This window comes from Serinus canaria, chromosome 1 (assembly GCF_022539315.1).
Source record: "Serinus canaria isolate serCan28SL12 chromosome 1, serCan2020, whole genome shotgun sequence".
Classification (NCBI taxonomy): Eukaryota; Metazoa; Chordata; class Aves; order Passeriformes; family Fringillidae; genus Serinus; species Serinus canaria.
The window spans coordinates 21,331,599-21,347,244 of record NC_066313.1 but is presented as its reverse complement, the minus strand read 5'-3'; the positions used below and the strand labels follow the sequence as shown (position 1 = coordinate 21,347,244).

Sequence of the window (15,646 nt, the reverse complement as noted above, 5' to 3'; positions counted from 1 at the left end):
AAGCAGTAAAAAGACCAGGAATAAACTCTGTCACCAGCTCCTAGGCTTTGGGGTTGACAACAAGAGATTCTAATCTATTCTTCCATCTGTTAAGGCATCCTGCTCAGCCTAAAACATTTTTAAAACCTAAATCTAATATGCTAATAATCTAATTGAAGAAGTGTAACTTGTCTGCAGTCCTTCTGCTGCAAAAGACTAAGTAGCTTTTGTGTTGAGAATTGCTTTATCATTTTAGAATGCCTTTTCAATGCAGAAATCACCTTTGCTTGACAGGTTTTAGCAAATGTTTCACAGAAAAGATCAGATGGCCTTCTCCAAAGACTCACCCAGCAGTGTTCTGGGAGGACACAGCAAACTCCTGACATTTGATTGTCTACCAGGAAGCATAAATCTAGAACTCTTCGGATTTTCCAAAAATCCTTATATTGCTATCCAGTAAAGGAACATAAAGAGTATTAGATTCATTTATTGTACAGAGACTCCTTTAAGAACCCAGGTGCTCAGCAAAAGCCATCCTCTGCCTCAAAGACATTTATCTCTAATTGCTTACGGGGACTGTCAGCGCCTTCTTGGAGAAAGGAAATCTGTGACTGTCCCACAGCACTAAATACCCCTAGAAAAACCTTTCACTGTTCAGTGCAAAGCCATCTGTAATTCAGCTCAGGCAGTACCTACCCTCCAAATTACATTAAATACTGTCACTTGCTACAGACCACAAGTGTAGCATTAGAAATGGGAAGGAATACGGTCTTTCCCTCTAGCAACTGTGAAAACTCACCCACCTAAGGAAAACACAATCACAGAATTACTATTAGGGAAATCATTCACCATTTCTTAACTTGAAAAATATAATTATTAACTGTTCCAGGAAGAAGAGCACTCAGTTTTGTGAAAGTGCTGCTCCATAATTTTAGACCCAGTTGTTCAGCTGGCACACTCTGCCCTGGGATGGGTAAAATAAGCTGTTCTCATATAGTCACATCCGCAATGTGCTGCAGGATTTAATAGCTCCTCATGAAAGAGATAAGCTAAATAAACATAAAATGTTAAAATGGGACAGAAAGCAGCTTCAAGAATTCTCTCTGCAAGCACAACAGGGAAACAATTATAATTTCCCTCTGCATTTTTTGCCAGCTGAAGTTTTTCTGTTTCTTTGCTTTACTTTGCCGATAACAAACATCTGTTGGGAGCATCCTGCCCTGTGCAAGAGAGGAACACATCTATTGCAGCCTTTGGGGCTCTGTACTCAAGCAAAGGCTCTGGAGATCCTCCTCTGTAACAGCCACAGAAAAACCTCTGCTGGTCTTACCTACTGACTACAAAATTCTTCCATGGAAAATTAGTCTTTTTTTTTGCAGTGCACTAGTTCAAGTAGTTAAGGAGACCTTCAGAAAAAACATGATGAGCTCTAGCAGAGATGATCTCTTGAGGTCCTCCATATATGTCTAAGAATCTTTATTTTAGGGTCTTCCTTCCCAGCTCTTGCCTGCTACCAGCTTTAACTCATATATTTCTTCAGCAGAAAGCTCTAGAAGCCCAAATCACCAGGCTCCAAGATAAAGCTGACCATCTGTGGCTCATTAACAGCTTTTGATCCTTTTTGGCCTGGTTCCTACATGACCCTTTCAGATGCTGGCACCTCAGCACATGCCATGTCCGCTGCTTCCCTGGCTGCCTATAACGATACAGGTCAGCATAAAACCCTCCTAGCCTGTAAAATGCTGTGAGATCAGAAATGCTGCTGGGGACTTCAAAAAGTTGCCGAGCCCCAATCCACCAGCTATGGGGAAAGAAGGGAAGGAGAGACATGGATCTCACTTTGAGGACGGCATTTCTCCAGCATAACCTGTGGGGAGGCAGCAGCCCTGCCTGTGTCTGCAGGCAGCCACTGTGCCTGGGCAAGGGCTCCCGGACCCGCTCCGACACGCAGCGCGCCTCGGGTTGGCGAGGGCTGGGAGCATCTCTGCAGCAGTGGGCTGGTGCCTGGGGAGGCACCCCTAGGTGTTCCTTATCAGTCTTCCCCAAGACAAGTAAGGGCAGGGGCACACAGGATATGGCCCAACAAGCCTTTCTCAGCCCCGGAAACTGCTGCAGGCAGCACTGAGACCTCAGGCTGAGAAGGGGAAATTAAAGACAGAAAACAGGGAGAAAAGGGGGTGCAAGGACCTGGCAGAGGCACCTACATCCTTTGGGAGGCAGCATGCACGCAGGGAATAGGGCCACGCTACAATCCTCAGCTGCAATCCTGTTCTCCCTTCTCATTGTGAGGTCTGAGGCAAAACTGAAAGGGGGCTGTGTGCTGGGATAGAGGAAGAGATTATACACAGCATGAGGAAGGATGGGTGGCACAAACCCATTTTAATGCCTTTTCCATCCCATGCCCTGTCTAATTCAGCTAGACAGCAGTGAAGGCAGCAGCTATGTTAGGGCCTTTTTGCAGGCTTTCGGGCACAGGGAGTGACCTGCAATCAACAGAGAAGAAAAAACCATAACTGTGCAGCTGTCTGACATCTCCCACCACTCTTCCACTTCCAAGGCACTGACTGCAAGGGCACAAACACCTCATCTGAGATCTCCTCTGTAATTCAATTATTTAGCTTGCAGAGAGCAGATCAAAACACTTGCCAAATGGAGGAGTCCTACTACAGATAGGCTTTTCCTCCTGAAGAGTGGAGCAGTCATCCCTTCACTTAGACACAAAAAGCCCTGGGCAACAGTGCCATTAAAAACAACACGTTTCAAAGCATTCCTCTGAGCAAAAAGCCTCTGACTACAGTTCAGTCTGTTAATCAGACAGCAGAAGGGCATGGCCATGAGCAGCCCCGCAATACAGTTTGCCTGAAGCTTTTTGCAAATACCAGAAGAGGATGCATCTGAATCCCCACCTGCTCCCCCAAACAGTGCTCTGAGTCAGACAAAAAAAGAGGGGGGAAAGAACCTGCTCAGGTGTCATTGAAGCAATTCTATCCTCTTTGAGAGAGAGCTCCCAGTGAATGCATCAAGCCAAGTTTTGCTCATGTCCTGCCACTGGTGTCTACACAGCTGCTCCCTACTGGGCTGCCTGTGCCTGCAGGGGTCAGTCAGATTAGCATTCAGGTACCCTGTATGTCCCCAGACATGGGCTCAATATGCTCAGGAAGAGCAGCTCTTTGTAACCCTGCTGTCCCTCCCTGCTGCTCCTACACCTTCTTACAGTGTAAGGTATCTCTCAGCTGACCTGAACATCTCCTCTTGCACCTGGGCGCAATACATGCCATGGACTTGGCCTTAGCAGCACCTGTTAGAGCTTATTCTTGGCTTGTGCACTGCAAGGCAATGCCTCCAGAGCCCCTGTCCAGACCCCCTGTGAAAAGAAGGCTCACAATACTTATGTTAGGGCACAGTTTAACTTGAGATTGCATGCAGCAAGCAAAACACTGTTATTACACTGGCACTCTCCTCTTCCAGCTACCTTTCAAAGCACGATGCCACAACTGAAAACTGGCTAACAGGAAAGAATCAAAGACATAACTGGCTCCTTTCCTTTCCCTTCATCCACAAGCTCTTGCTCTCCACCTGCAGCTCCCCAGCTCCGCAAGACCCGCTGCCTGCCCCAATGTAAGGCATGCACAGCAGCAGGATGGCACCAACACCACCTGCTGTGCCAAGTGCCCCTTTGGAAAATCACTCACTGGAGCACACGTAGCCACTGATGTGAGCTGAAAGCTAAGGAAGATGAGACCCCGCTATGACAACTCTCAGCTTCAAGGTGGACAACTTTCAGTCAAGGTTTACTGACACTGGACTTCGACCTCTTTTGAGCAGGGCACAGTAGAAGATGGAACACGAGACTGACTATCAGACACGGTGGGGTCTGTACTTAGCTGCAGTCCTGACCTGCCGAGTCACTCCAAGGTACACATGTCCTTTCCATGCTCTATTTTTATCTCCTCTTTCACATTTGCCGCACTGTTTTGAATGGGAATGTAGGAAGTCTCCCACTACAAGTTAACATGGTGTCTGTCATAGCTGTGTCCCAACCTTGGTTAAAACTTGTAGACACAACTGTAATACAATCAGCAATTTAGGTTTTGGAATATGGGCGATGGGGGAAGATGGCGTAGCAGGCCTTTCTCAGGCTTTAATCTAGAGAGTGAAGAAACCTGTACTTCAGTGCTAAAACTATGATAAAACTGGGTTATACTCACATTTTTGTGGCTGATGAAATTTGCACTTGTTTGCTTGGTTACTAGTTTGGGAAATTTTTTTAAAGGTAGTCCTTTCAAGTGGCTCAGAGGTTTGGGATGTCCAAAGCTATCCCTAGGGAGATTATAGGGTCAAGCATCGATGATAAACATAGTCTGCCACTCGGTCTTGATGTTGGTGTCTTTGTGCTCCTATTCCCTTCTCCCCAAACCGGCAGCCCAGGCAATTGTGAGAAAAACAGGACAACTGTGTATTTAGCAACTATGTTCCTGCCTAAATTGCTACGTGATGTAAGTAGCAGACCCTTCCTTCCAGAAAAGACCACAGGCTTCATGATGCCATCAGCAGGATCCCACAGCCTGTATTGCACATTTCCCACCAGGCAAGCACAGACAGCTCTAGTGGGAGCTGGAGTAGACTGTTTCCTGTCCTATGAGACACAGAGCTAGCTTGTCTTGCTGTAGCCATGTGAACAGATCACTCCTCCTGAAACTGGCTCCCTACCTCCCTACCAAGAGGTGACTAGGGTCAGCAAACACACCCAGGCTCCAGCAGCTCCAGCTCTGTACCTTGGTACTGACCTCCTTTTCTCAGCATCCATCATCAAACTAATGGGCTGCATGGTCATCTGGCATAGTTAATCACGATCCCAAGACCCTCCTCCTCTCTGCTGCCTGGGCAGCCACCTCTGACAGGATCTGGAGCTGGGGTGACAATAGCTGATCTATTCTTCCAACATTTACAGCACCTCAGGCACACAGAGCAGCAAGGTCCTCAAAGGCAACCAGACCTTGCGAGGCCCTGGACTCTCTCTGTGGCATTACAAAGGTGTTCAGGCTGGCATGGAACCAGGAGCTCAGCTCCTCATCTGCTGGAAAGCAGAAATCTTTTCCCTTCCCAGTCCCAGACACCCCAAGGGTAAAGTCGGAGTGACAAAAGGTGATGATGGACACATCTAAAGCAGCTGGTGTACCTCTCTGAGGAGCTCTTCATGCACCAGCTTCTCACAGGCTTGTCTCACCCTACAAGCCTCGGGCTGGAGAAATTCCTGACAGCTACAAGCCTTTTACCCTGCTTGGCCAGCTGAGGGGTATGAAGGTTTCCAGAGGGATTCAAGAGCTAGTAGATATCAAGCCCTCCTCCTGCAAGGGTCCCACAGCTCTGCTGTGGTCTGGCTAACCATGCCCAGAAGAAGTTAGTAATGAGGTGTTCCTCACTAAATGGGGATTTAAACCCCATTGCAACTGGTTAACTGGGGCCATCTTGCCAGATGTTTCTGTCCAGATGACTCTGTTAGAAGCTGCACTTCAAGTGCTTGCAAGCCAGGATATGCCTGAATAGCCACTTACAAAACAGGGTCCACACTTCCATGCAGGAGTAGGTGGTCAGGACTAATCTGGGCAGCTGTTACACTGGTGACAGCGGGACCGTCCCATAAACCCACCAAGCGTGACCCTGTACTGAAAAGTGAAGAGGGGGAGCTGGTCTCAATGCACAAGTCCCATTGACTCCCCACTGCATCATCAAAGTCTGCCCAGGTATTTTTGAAATATCCCACCCAGCATGTTTCTGAAAACATCTCTTGACACTGGAACTCAAACCCAACACTTCAATCTGACAGTGCTTGGGTTTGTTAAACAAGCAGCTTTCTTCTGGAGAAATATAACACAAAAATCATATGCTCATCACCATTCAGGGTTCCCAAAGAAATCTCTCACTGACAGCAGCAGACTCTAAAGAAGCTGGACCAGACAGTCCTTTTTACCACCCATGACCAACAAATTGCAGGAGTCTTCCTGCTCCAGTGGGGACTGCCATCCAGAGAAGTGCTGGAGCAATGAAAATGCTCTCTCCACATCAGCCACAGCTCAGGGAGCAACTTGGGACAGAAGGCACTAGATTAAATTTCTTCAGCATCCAGAACACTATTGGCTTCCAAATAATTGTCTATTTGTGTGCGTGCATGCACAAGAATCCTCGCCCCATGGTCTGTCTTTGTGCCAGCATACTCCCGGCGCTGCGACTCTCTAGGGACAAGGCCCATACTTGTATTCAATCTTGGCTTTGGCTCCGAAACACTAAGGTTTCAGATTATGTTTTAAAAAACATTTTCTCTGGCAACTGGGCTGTTAATGGATGTGATGCTTTTGCTCTCGCCTCCTCCCCACCTTTAAAAGCTTGGCACTAAAAGGCTTCTTTGAAGATAAGGCCAAATTTTCAATTTAAGGGGAGGAACTCAATAAAGTAGATTTGAAGGGATGAAGAGGAGGAGGGGGAAAATAAGAAAAACAACCAACCCTGGAGCCACTTAGCCTGTTGAGATGTACACTGTACAGCACATAGGATTACAATGGCCTCTCTGTACCACCACTGGCTGGAGCCAGAAGTTCGCTGCAGCTGCACTGCTGCTACCTACGCCAGGCTCCCCGAGAGTCAGACTCAGAGAGGGCCCTTGCTGTAGCTGCACAGCAGCCTGCCCTCCAAACCAAAAGCATCCTGCACTCTCTGCAGAGCCCCCATCCACCCAGCAAGCAGGGGCACACATCCCCAGAGGCAACCACAGGAGCCACCCACTGGGCTGTAAGTGCCTCAGGAGGCTCTCTGCTGAAACCAACTGTGGTCCTCATCCAAGAGGTTTTTGAGGGCCAGCAAATCTATGGTCTCTCTTGATCTCCAGCAGACCTATCCTCAACACCACAAGGAGGCAGGGAAGTGCCATTTACTTTTGCAGGTGGAGAGCTGAGGCAAAGAGCAACTCACCCCAACTTGGGGGGGAAATCTGAAGTGTAGAGGAGAATCAAACACAGCTGCCCTCACATCCCAGGCTTGCACCCTGAAACACTAGCATCACTAAGCAAGGTGGCTGCTCTCTCTAAAAGTACCAGGATAAATTACAGTGACATTACCAGAAGAAGCTGAATTTTGCAAATAAATGCTGTATTCCAGGCCAGTGTATCATATTTGAGGTGTATTTCTCAAAGACTACCTCACTATGTATTACCACAGGCTTTCTAAACCACACTAAACTCAACACATTAATTCACAGGGCTCTGTCTAACCTGTCCTTCTGTCAACTAAAAAGAAAATAAAAAGTAACCTCATTCTGGTATTTGAAAGCTGACAACACAGTTCTGACAGGAATTTTTACACCCTTTTTCCCTGCACTCACAATTTAAAGACCAGCAGAAGGACATATATCTGAAGGCAGACTGATGCACAGTCTTCAGATACACAAGCTTGTTCAGACTTGCTGACATTACAACCAGTGAACACATCCCTGCACTTGGCAGGGCCCTGGGTCTATGGCTGGGCATGAAAGCACAACCTGCTAGCTAATCTCTCTGCCAGAGTGGACCTGAGAGAGCTAAAGTGGTATTGCTGCTGCAAGGCTCGGGGTGAAAGATTTACTGCCTTTGCCAGGCACAGAAGTTAATGAAAAATGATCACTTTCCAAAACATCATCTGGCTTTCACACACACATCTAGAGACACCGCAGCCCAAAACCTCTGCAAACTTGACAACGGTGGGTTTCCATAGGGGCAACATGCTGCGGTGTGGTGTGGACTTCACCCAGCAAGCCTCCAACATTCTGCACAGGCACAAGGCACATTCGCCATCCTTACATCTAATGGCTGCTCAGGGAAGATGACTGGACACAGGGCAGCAGCCTCATAAGAGAAGCAGAGCAGAAAGCAAGGAAAAAGTCTGGCTCTCACCTCTGTGCTGGCACACTGCCCACAACAAGGGCAAAGAAGCTTGAGCACGTCCCACACGCTCCCTGATGCACATTTCTCTGCATCAATGCCACTAGAGCCAAAAATTAGCACTGCTTCTTACTCAAGAGCTCCTACAACACACAATGGCAATGCTCTGAGCCCCTCACAGGCACCCAGTCCAGGTGCTCTGCTACCAACCCCATCAGGCTCCCATCCCAAAGCTGAGCCTCCCATCCCATTTGTCCTCTTGCAGGGAAGAGAGGCCATTTGAATAAAAGGAGCATGTAACATCCTCAGGGCAGGGATCTGTTGCTCGCAGTTTAAGCAGGGAGCAACAGCTTAAGAAAGCTCTGCAATGCCTGCAGCAGCTCTGGGACTGTGTAAGCACTAAGTGGTTTCTTTTCCCTGCAATAAATATCCTTCTGAGCTTTTCAGCCAACTTGCTTCCACTGCATCCGTACTCCTTTTGTCTTAGCTTCCCATGGACACTCAGCTGTGTTGCTGGAGCACACGCTCCTGTGGAGAGATTTTAGAAGATTTAAGCACAAATATGCATCCAAAGCAAATTTTGAAAGCTTCCCTTTCTGCAAGCATTCCTTCCAGAGAACCAGCTTCATGCACTGTGTTCAGCCACAGAAGCAGCAGATATGATGTCGTGTAATTCAGAGCCAAGGGGAACTAAACCCAGCATCAGGAAACAGAAAAAGAAGCATGCAGTACCTTGCATTGAACAATTTCACAAAGTACATTTAGAAAGGATGATATTTATCCCCATTCCACCTAAGGACCTGCAATTCATTTAGTCATTATTCACCTTAAATTGTTCTTGTGGCCTAGGAACTGGAATACATAACAACCTCTTAAACTGAGACTGACCACAGGAACACCAGAACATACAGCAGCAGGTTTTTTCCCTCAGGATGTTTTCAGTCTAACCAGAAACAGGAAGTCTCCAAAGACTTTGCAAGAGAACTTTTTCATTGTGGGATATCTTATCCTAGCTGCAGAATTCACACTGCAGATTTTTAGGCCAGGAGGTAACAGTTTAAACCTAGAGATTTGCAAGCCTTGGTCTATAACATGCCAGCATTAATATATCAAAGTCACCTCTGCACATTAAAGAAGTCCAAGGGAATTGTGCCTCATGTCTCTGAAGCACTCGGCACCAGATATGAAAATGAACAACCCACCATTATTTACTGCCAAAGGAACTTCTGTTAACCTTGAGTTACCTCAGCCTACCGCTGTTGCAACACCTTGCAGGCTGAGTGACTAAACTGAGCCCAGCTAGCTGAGCTCAAGTCTCTGAAAACCCACCTGCCGGCCAACCTGGGCTAAAACAAAAAGCATGGTCCCCAACACACCTTTCCCTGTCATTGCTCCCCTGGTCCATGAGGCAGACAAGCTGGGGTGCTGGGAGACAGCCTGCCTTTGCCTGGGAAAAGAGTTATTTTGGAGGCACAGAGGTGCCCCTCCAGCCCTGTGCCAGTCCTGAGGAGGCCCAGCACAACAGAGAGGGTTCTCCCCAGAGCACCTGAGTTCTGTTCTGAGAGACATGAGAATGGGTACAGGTCAGCTGGCAAGAGCCAACATAGAGAGTAGTATGTGCCCCCACCCCCCCCACCCCCAGCACTCAACCCATCAGCACAGGTCCAGTTCCATTTTCTGCATGGGAACAGTAAGGCACACGGCTTGGAGAAAATTCAAGCTCACAACAGGGCATGTGTATGGTCTAAAGACCCAGCCCAAACACCTCCACTTCCCAACACAAGTTCCCAACTGAAGTGCCTTTCCTGTCCTGTCACCCACGCTCCCTCCTACAGCCCAGAGAGAGGAACCAAAAGTTGGTTTTTTTCCTATGCTTGCAATCAGATTGCAAGGTTTCTGTGCTCCTAAGGGCATGTGGTTCAAAAAAAGTCCAGGAAACATGGGCAGGTAGATCTGGGGGTGTTTCAGTCAAGTGTTTCACTAACAAGCACAAGAAACTACAAAAAAATCAGGTCTGCCCTAAATGAGTAACTTTTCTTAACTCAGGAAAGGCACTTTCTCCACTGCAGCACTGTGGAGTATGGGGCAAAGCAGGCTGCCTGCTTCATAGCCCTGCCCGTGATGCTTCTTGCTCTGCAGGAGGCTCCAGCTGGCTCGAAAGAGGCAATTCTGCTGGCCCTAGAAAGCCAGGAGCTCTACCAGCATCATGAAGGTATTGCTGGGCTGCCAGTTTAGTTCTGAAGATTTGGAGGGGTCTGTCTGATGTTAGTTTTGAGGACACAGCAGAATTGCAAGCAGTGAAGTGGACTGAGCAATGATTCATCTGTCCTTCAATGGAGCAAACCTCCAAGCCAGGAGTCTCGCACTCTGAGGGCTGAAAAGACCTCTGCAAACACCAGACACTGGTTTCCACTCTGCAATCTCAAAGAACCTCTCGCTCTGTGCTTCTGTATCATGTCAGTAGAAGGCACAGAAAAGTTGCCTTCCCCAGACTGCAGGGATACGTAAAACTCATACAACTTACACATTAGTTTGGAGCACACACATGCAGAATAATGCAGCTCCAATGCTTCTTCGTTGTGCAAGCAGAGCAGAAATGTGTGGATTCTTGTACTAGGATATCTCTCAAATAAAGGTCCTGTGGGTGTGTGTGTATGAGTGGGAGAAAACTGACCGTGCCTTTCTCAGCTGCACAGAACCTCTGTGCACTGCTCAGATGAACCTGGCTCACATTCCCCAGTAGGAAGCAGGGAGGACTGCACTGTGTCTGACTTCAACCCTCACAGCTAACACCTATTGGGACCTCTTCTGCTTGGTATATGCAGGATGAGTCCCTGTATCTGAAGGGGAAAATTAAGAAAAGGACATGGAACAAAACTCCATTTATTTCTTGTAAGAGAATATCATGCACCCAGAAGGAAGCTCGCAGCTCTTCCTAAGTGTCCTACTTACTTCAGAAGATCCCCACATGACTCCTAGCAGCATGGGAATTTATTTCACCTTCATTTCTTTAGGTCACTTAAATAAACAGAACGAATGTTCACTGCATGAAGTGTTTCTGCTGAAATTCTTCCCCAAGACATGAACGTCAATATTCAATCCATTAATTCCAAGTGTCTGCCATATAAGTACATAGGCATAAATATGGACGAACCCTCCTCTCAATCACAGCACACTCAGTCAGTTAGTTTCAAAAGCAAAGTAAGATAAAATTCTACTTACAAAACGCCCACATTCTTCTAATATTTTCCATGGTAGTTTTTTAGCCCATGGGAAAAGAAATTTTAACAGCAGATTGCAAATGGACATATCAAAAAGACACTATGGTAGCAATGTAGAAATTAAGAGACTTGGGCACCAAGAAAAACATTTAAGACATTCTGGAAATTACATGTGGGTTCTGAGTGTGTGCATGGATTCCTGTTATCCCACTCACATAATGCTGCAGAGAGGTCAAAAGAGTTTCTTTAAAACAAGCAAGGACAAAAAATGACCATCTTTAATAGATGTGAACTGCCTTTCACTCAATGCCAGTGAAATAACACTAGGGGAATCAGTTGGGGAAATGCCCAAACACAGATATGTATTAAGTACCTTCTGCCAGCCGGGGGTATTGGTTAAAGTCTATTATTTTCCAAAGTAAGTACCTTCAGAGCACTTGAAAAAGTCTTGTTTGGGCACTGCTACAAATTCAGCATCCCACTTTCTCCCCAAAACATTTTCTATTCACAGGCACCATCCAGACGATCTGCCAAAGTTTCAGTCCAAGCAGGGAGGCATGCGTGCACCAATCTTACAACATCCCACAGCTGGGCAGAAAATTACTTCCCCAGACCCAAATCACTCCTCATCCTTGCATCAGGGTTAAAAACTCTACGGTCACAGAAGAGGACAAAAATTCTACTAACAGACAGACTACCCACTCCCGCTTTTCTCTGCTGCAGCAGCAGCCCCTCCACAGAGCACAAACCGAAATGCCTTCGCATCTGCCAGAGACAGCTTTTGCCTGTAAACTCCCAGCAGCTTTTGACAAGAGTTGGAGCAATGGAGGATGGATCTGCGCTGACTTTGCACAGCTTCTCCTTCTCCCTCACTGCTCACCGTGCCTCCTCGCCCAACCGGCAGTGAGGACGGGGCAAGGTCGTGGACCAGGCTGCTGGGGAAGTTCCTGGCGAGCCCGGGAGCGTGTGCGTCCCCTGGGCCCTCCATTAGTTCTGGCCGAGCCGCCGACGAGGAAGAGCTGGAGGGAAACATCCGAATCCCCCACATCTCACCTGCCTGCGCCAAAACAAGCGCCGTCCCGGTGGGGACCAGCGGGTCTCCACTACTCCCTTGTTACGTCTCCTACATCCCTAGTCAGCCCCCCTTCCTCACATCCCCACACCAACTTCCCAAACTCTGCCGCTGCCTGAAGATGGATGGGGTGAAAGCCCTGAGCCCCATCGCCCGCCACTACCGTGCGTCCTCCCAAGCCCTTCGCCAGGGCCACCAGGCCCGGGCCCCCTTCTCGTTCACTCACCGCGGTCTCCAGTGGAGCAGGCGGGGGTAAACACAAAGATGTCCCAAACGAAGGGAAGCAACAAAGAGGCTTAACTCCAGGAGCTGGGAACTTCCAGGCCGGATCTGCGGGGAATTCACTACACACACACAGGCACGCACACACACACACACACACACAGACAGACAGAAGGAAAAAAAAAAAGAAAAAAAAAAGGCGAGAGAGAAAAAGAGGGGGGAAGGGGAAAGTGAGGGGGCCCTTGGTTTGAGGGTAGTGGTTGTGCTTTTTCTGCGGGTTGGCGCTGGGGATGGAGGGCCGCGCTGAGTTCAGGCGCGGCGGGAGGAGGAGGAGGAGGAGGAGGAGGAGGAGGAGAAGGAGGAGGAGGAGGAGGAGGAGGAGGAGGAGGAGGAGGAGGGAAGAGGCGCCGGGATGCGGGAAGCCAGACCCTCCATACGGGAGACGGCTTTTGGATGACTGAACTCCCAAACAATTCCCTGCTCTGGCTACTCCTGCCCCAAGAGCCTCCCTCCTTCCCCTCCCCCTGAGGAGGAGGGAAGAAGAGGAGGAGCCAGAGAGGGGAAAAAAGTCCAAGTAAAACCCCTTCCCCAAAGCTGGGCAGTGGCTGGGCCCCGTCCCCCCAGCATGGCGAGCCGGGAGCCGCGGTCCCCCGCGGCCCCCGTCGCCCCACGCTCCCGGGCCGGCGGAAGCGGCAACGTTGGGAGGAAAAGTTTGTTGTGGGCGGGGGAGGCGGCCCCGCCGGCCCGGGGTGCGGGGCGAGGGCTGTGGGGCCCCGGGCGCGGGGGTCCCGGGCCGGCAGAGCACGCTGGAGCGGCACGAGCGGCTCATGGAGCCCCCCCGGGCGCCCCTCCTGGGCGCCCCATCCTCGGCGGTCATCAGTTGTAATAAATACCAAAAGGATGAAAAGGTCTTTTCTTCCAGCCATCCCTTCGTAGCAGGTGCTTGCTTTCACGGAAAGTGTCTCGGATACAAATTTTCAGGAAAAGCAGTGCCGCCACTCCCTGAGATTCAACCCCATCACTTCCTCCTCACTGCATCTCCCTGCATCAAAGAGAGAATTTATGCCCCAAAACTTAAATGTACCCAGAGGTGCAGGGAAGTCTTTTGTCTTTCAAAGCCCTTCAGTAAAGATTATCTTGAAACAAATCTGTCACTGAAAGGTCAGGATAGGTTTCTCATGTTTTTGCCATGTACAGAAGAGCATGATCTGTAGTTTCTAAATGCGAAGTCCTTCAGTCTTCAAAGAAGAAGGTGAAAGAGTTGAAGTTTTTCATCGTTGGGTTTCCGAGTTATTCCTGCTTAGTGGTACTTTAGGAGAGTTCTGATCTCCCAGCTTACTCATTTCTCATAAGGATGATGCAAAGGATTTCATGTTTTCTTCCATTTATATTTGGGGTTCTTACTTCCTTGGTTTATTATGTGGGTACTGAAAAGATTAAAACTGATTTTTCTGAAGGATTTTTTGAGCTCCAATGGAGTGTGTGAAGAAGGCTCCTTCAACTTTCATTTCAATGGGTAAGCTTATGAAGTTGAATACAAAGACTTATCAGGTTGGACATAAACTTCCTTCCTCTGAAATGTTGACTTCGCTCTCTAATTATCTTTAAAGTATTGTTTCCAAGGTTCCAAGTTTTTTCCTTATATTGCTCACTAACACACTCCTCAGGTGCTAAATCCATATGTAGACACCTCACTAAGTGGCCTAATTTTTACAAGTGCTAAGACCTCTAGCACCTGCCTTGTCTGAAAAATGCTGGTTTCCTAATTTAAAGCAGTCATAAACTCTTCTAAATTAAAGCAGGAATTGAATTAGCCCTGACTAGTTTTAGGCTTAGAGAGGTGGGAAGAAAAAGGCGAGGGAGCAGAATTAGAGCTACCTTGTGCAGAGAATTGGCCCAGGGTTTGTTAAACAGTATGAAAGGAAAGATTGCAGCCCTGCAGGATTACATTCCCTGTTTATCCCTGGGGCTGAAGGAATAGATGGATGCAGCAGTGCCCTTCATATACTGTTTTTCTCATCTGCCTTCCAAAAGAAGTGCCTTGGGACAAAGCAGGGTGCTGATTTGTGCAGCCACGTCCCCTTGGCATCCCTGGACAAGCCAGTGGCAGTCCTGCTCTCAGGAAGCTCTGTTGTTGCTCTGCTGGGGATGCCTGCTGTAGGCATTTGTTTCAAACTCCCTGCCAGCACCGACTTCTGGACGCCCCTGGCCTGTCTGAAGCTCAAAGTAGTGTGAAAGCCAAACCCCCTCATTAACCCCAGTTCCTCAGGCATAAGAAAACTTTTACTCTGGGCATTGATCAAGCACAGCCCATGGCTGGGTTGTGGGGGTGTCCCATCTCCTTCTGGAGATGCCAGAGCACCCCTGATCCTTGGCTACCAATTTGCCCATATTGGCCCTGTCCCTCTCTGATCCCAGACAAAATTCCCACTGCTGCTGCTGTCGGATGCAAAGGCTTCTCCTTGGGGCTGCTGAAACTCCAGCTGTTTGATATTGTGAGAAGCAAGGCAGGGGGCACAGAGGGACTCCGCATGAAAGGGCGAGCTCAAAGGAAACCGGACCCTGGCGTGTCGGCCCGATACTCAGTGGGTAACAGGCTCAGTTAAATTTGCTCATTCAGCCAGCTAAGAGGGAGAGTTTTCTCATCTGTCCTGCTATGTTTAATTCATCCACACATGCCTCCCAATTACAGCAGCAGTAATAAACATAAAGGGATGTTGGGGGTGGGGGGAAGCCAGCCAGTCCCTAGCCACCAAACCTAAGTGCCCTGAAAAAATATCAGTTGCACACTGCAGGGGTTTGCTGTCCTGGGAGCTGCTCTTCAGCAGCTCTGGCTATGAGTCTTTAGGAATTTTTGCCCAGATTCATACCTCAGGTGTGTTGTTTGGTCTATTTTTCTCCAGAAATGTACATTGCAGGAGGTGTGTTGCAGAGTGCTGCTTTAGGTGTACCATGTCTGCCACCTGAGTTAGGCAAAACTCCCAGTAAAAATCACCGTGATATGCCTGCCTCCACAGAGGCTTCCAGGCTCACCACCAGGTTCCCCTAGCTCTGCATTTTTGCAAAAATTAAAACCTGATGAGGGGAATTGCGCTGTGAGGCAAAGACAAGATGAATAAAATGCTCCATCATAGAGTGAGTTCAAAGCTGTCTGGCCATGGTGTTGTAAATTCAAGATAAGTTTGTGGAAGGATGGATGTGAAATTGATGACTAGCTCAGTTCCAAGAGTGGCCTTGGTCCA

At 48.4% G+C, this 15,646-nt stretch overlaps 1 protein-coding gene across 2 annotated transcripts in view; it reads right to left on the bottom strand.

Moving 5' to 3' along the window:
- The window catches only part of BOC (BOC cell adhesion associated, oncogene regulated), a 54,711-nt gene extending 41,842 nt beyond the window's left edge, over positions 1-12,869 (bottom strand). For both annotated transcript variants that reach the window (XM_018908110.3, XM_009102542.4), the window contains exon 1: positions 12,409-12,869. The gene's annotated coding sequence lies outside the window, so the exon portion shown is untranslated. The remainder of the gene's footprint in view (positions 1-12,408) is intronic.
- Positions 12,870-15,646: the final 2,777 nt, after the last annotated feature.